Here is a 4,495-nt window from a genome sequence, read left to right as displayed (position 1 = left end):
TAATGGGCATGTAATTAACAGCTATTAATGAGGAACACAGATGTAAATATGATGTAAGAAACTGTTACCATTGTCTGAAGCTCACAATAGACGGGAGCATCCAAGTTTTCATTGAAAGAACATTTAATATTTTCTCTTATCTAGCATCTAAATAGGGAGTGCAGTGGCTTTGTAGAATAAACATTGGGATGGTGGTTCAAATCTACCAACTGATCTATAGAAAAAAATGAGGGTATCTGTTCCCACCAAGATTTACAGCTTTGGAAACCCTTGGCAGGGTTTCTATGAATCAGAACCAACTCAATAGCACTTAATACAGCTAATGAGAATGTAAATTTGTTATGACAGAATGTTGCCTTTGATCACCAGATTGTTGTGAAAATATGTCATGAAATGACGTAGGTACCCTTTATTTACTCAACTAAAAAAATTGCAAAAAGAGAAAAAACAAAAATAAAAAATCTTTAAACAACTTAATCTAAAAGAAAGGCATCTAAGGTACATTCAAGGAAAGGCTTAGATTTTACATCAAAGAGCAGCTCAAAATATAGGCCTTATTGTTTCTCTCTTTGTGACTTTGTTTAAATATGCATTCTTCTTAACACCCATCTTCCTCTTCTGTAAAATAAAAAGATGGGAATCAACATTGAAGGGGGCTTATAGGATTACATATAGGCATCTATGAAAGAATTTATTCTTTGAAGTTTGGATTTCATATTTTCTTGCACGTTGTCTGGAATTGTCGTTGTTGTTGTCAGGTGCCTTTGAGTTGGTACTGACTCATAGTGACCCTATGCACAACAGAAGGAAACACTGCCCAGTCATGCAACATCCTCACAATCACTGTTACATTTGAGCCCAATGCTGTTGCCACTGTGCCAATCTATCTTGTTGAAGGTCTTCCTATTTTTCTTTGACCCTCCACTTTAACCAACATGATATCATTCTCCAGGGACTGGTCCCTTCTGATACTATGTCCAAGGTACGAGAGATGCAGTGTGGCCATCCTGGCTTCGAAGGAGCATTCCAGATGTACTTCTTCCAACACAGATTTGTTTGTTCTTTTGGCAGTTCATGGCACTTTTAATATTCTCCTCCAACACCATAACGCAAATGCATCAATTCTTCTACAGTCTTCCTTGTTCGCTATCCAATTTTCCCATGCATATGAGGTTATTGAAAATACCAATTACTTTGGTCAGATGAACTTTAGTCCTCAAACTGACATCTTTTTTTTTTTTTTTTTTAATGTAACACTTTAAAGAGGTCTTGTGCAGCAGATATACCTATGCAACACATTGTTTGATTTCTTGATTCATCAAGCAGAATAACTGGAAACAGTGGCTTAAATTTAATAACAGAATCTTGACCTCAACAGACCTGAAATTTTTAGGAATTTGAAAGTGGTATCTATGGATCCCACTAAATCAAATCCTGTGATTAGATCACCTAAACAACTAGTTTAAGTAATACAGAGATGTAGGTTTTTCTTAAAATATGGAAGCCACAGTTTTATTTGAGTTGTGTGCTTTGATTGCGAGTTAAAGAAAGTTGCTCAGTTACTGTTTACTGCCATCTTCCTAACACAGACTCTCACCACTTTCTGTTTAGACCAAGAAGTTATCATATTTTTTTTTGCTGTTAGAACCATTCATATAATTAAAAATAACTAAGGATTCAAACAAGCTTTCTTTTTGAGGTTTCTCTATAACAAATTAATATATTAGAAGTGAAAACTCAGAAAAACTTGAAAGACATTAATTAACTTAAAGCAACAATAATACATAAATTACATGCCAACATAGGTATTTTTTCTAGGAAAAAAATCATCTTTCCCAATGACAGAAAATAATTAGTGAGGAAAGTGGTACATTTTACATTATGCAATTAAAAAAATATATCTAGTTTAAAAGAAGAGAGCTGAATTTTGAATTAAATAAAATATAATATGTTGTTTTGGTTGAGAGCCTATGGGGAAAAAAAACCCAGGACCTTACACAGATATATGGTTAGATAAGTATGTGTGTTAATGGTCTTTTCAGGCAACTAGGATCATTCTTTTTGATATTAAACAAAATATAAGCAAGTTGAGTTTAATCATTAATAGTTGCTTAATGATTAGGTAGAATGTAGAAACTGAAAAGGTCAGTGAACTTTTTGTCCTTTGTTACATTAAATTTGATTGGTTTATCTTCTACTTTGAATCTGCTACTCATACATGATTTTGTAACATACATTCATCCTTTGGGAAATATTCATTAACTGGGTTATATTAATGTTCCTAATGCTGAAATATTTTTTATATAAACATCAAATAATCACATTCATTAATGTCATTACTAATCTTTCAGAAAATGTTTTCATACATGGAGGAGCTGTGAAGTTCACAGTAGGAGACATTTTTCCAGAATTATAATTTTGCTTGAAAGTTCAAATTGTATCACTGGTAATAAACACATCGAAGGAATCTTGGTGGCACAGTTGTTGAGTGCTTGACTGCTAACCAAAAGATAGGTGGTTCCAACCCACCTAGTGGGAGAAAGACCTGTAAAGGTACAACCTAGAAAACCCTATAAGGTGGTTCTACTCTGTCACATGGGGTTGATGTGTCTGTCACATGATACAGACTGGAAGGCACTTAACAACACCAATAAGTACTTTAAATTGTCCTTAGAATGACAGGCTCACTTCCTTTGTTTTTCAGGAAATTCTGTAAAATATACATTTTTTTGAATATTCACAGTTTATCTGCCAGTCACTGGCTAAACTGTCAGAGATTAGTTTCATTCACCACACAATTGCACAAGTGCTTTTCCTGGGAAAAATCCCCAGACTTTGGTATGCAGCAGAAGTGCTTTATGTGGACTTTCCCTTTCATTACACAGACAACTAGGAAGAAATGTACTCAAAGGTCAAGATGGAATAAAATGAATACTTTCCACTGCTCCATCAATGACGTTCTAAAAAAGAAGCTGGATTTTTTTTTTTTTTTTTTTTTTTTTCTCCTCTGGGAATTTGTGGTTGTAAATAATCCAGTGGCTGCTTATACATTTTGGGATCATGTTTTGAAGGTGCAAGCAATTTCACCTCTTGTTTCTTTTGCATTAAATCCTTCAATGTTGCAGTTAACATGTTTGGGTAGCAAACTGAAAGGTGGGAGGTTTGAGTCCACCCATAGACACTTCTGAAGAAATGCCTGAGTATTTCCTTCCAAAATATGATTCACTTTACACACGGGTTTATCATGAATTGGAGAAGACGCTATTGCAACTAGTGTTGCTGGTCTTTTGCTTCATCAAAGCAGATGTCCATTTAGTGAAAAATCCATAAAATTTTGAGAAGTATTGTAAAAATAGTTCTGACTTCATGGATCCCTTGAAAGAAATTTAGAGATATTAGTGATCCTCAAGGATCCAGGCACCATATTTTCACAACCACTGATTTAGATTAACTTTCCTGCTTTCATTCCCTAAAATCTATTGAACATGTGTCACTATTGTATAAATCTTTATAAAAGCACTCCATTTGCAAATTACTCTTTTGTACCATAACCTTTAAGACTTGTCAAATTAAACTGATTGTTAATCTGCATTCTTATCCCCTTACCACTTTGTACTCAAGTTTGTTTGATTCATTCTCTCATTCTCCCATCCCTGAGCTTCTGTAGGGTGTTCAGGGAGAAAGAGGTGATGGCATCACTATTCTACTTTTTAATTCTGTTTTCACATCTGCCTTGATAAAAACAACCCTCTTCCTTTGGTGTTAATATCACAGGCTATTCCATTTTCATTAGAAACTCTCACTTTGTTCATGTTTTTGCCTCTAAGCACAGTCCTGTCTTAAAACCTTCTTTTATTTTATCACAACCTCATTGGTCCTGCCACAGTTTAAAATCCAGTGGCCTTTAGAGACTTTCGTAACCTAATGGCTAAGTGTAATCCTCATTTTACTGGATCTCTCTTACTCATAAAAAGCCCTAGTGGTGCGATGGGATAAGCATTACACGGCAAAGTCTTCTTCTTCTTCTTTTTAAGCTTTGCCTTTTATAACTTCATTTTTTATTTCCCTATCATTCTGACCATTTGGGTTGTCTTCATGCTTTCCTCTTCCTTTGCTTGTTCTTTAAATGTTGACAATTTTCAACATCATCTCCACTGTTTCTCACCTTGTTTTTCCAAAGTAATCTCAAATACTTTTAATTTTAATCTATATGTCTATATTGCACATTTTTTTCAAGCTCCCCATTTGAATATTCATGAGTTTGGTAGATACTTTCTCTTGAGCAGCTCCTGTAACATGTCCAAAGTATTCTCACCTTAATATGCCAACATGCTACTATAAATAGTCACCATCCCCTGACTGTCCCCAGCTAGAGAGCTTGCAGCAATCTTAGGCACTTATAGGTGGAAAGCATCCTGCATTAGGAAAACAAATTCTAGTTCTCCATTTTCTTGTAAAATGTTACTTTAAACAAGAACACGTAGTATAACCATAA

General features: G+C 34.6%; 1 pseudogene; it reads right to left on the bottom strand.

Moving 5' to 3' along the window:
• LOC102837859 overlaps positions 1–3,132 on the bottom strand; it is a 9,515-nt pseudogene extending 6,383 nt beyond the window's left edge.
• Between the last annotated feature and the right edge of the window lie 1,363 nt (positions 3,133–4,495).

Source organism: Chrysochloris asiatica, unplaced genomic scaffold (assembly GCF_000296735.1).
Source record: "Chrysochloris asiatica unplaced genomic scaffold, ChrAsi1.0 scaffold00117, whole genome shotgun sequence".
Lineage (NCBI taxonomy): Eukaryota > Metazoa > Chordata > Mammalia > Afrosoricida > Chrysochloridae > Chrysochloris > Chrysochloris asiatica.
Note: the sequence above shows the minus strand (reverse complement) of the source record. Positions and strands in the feature narration are given on the sequence as shown.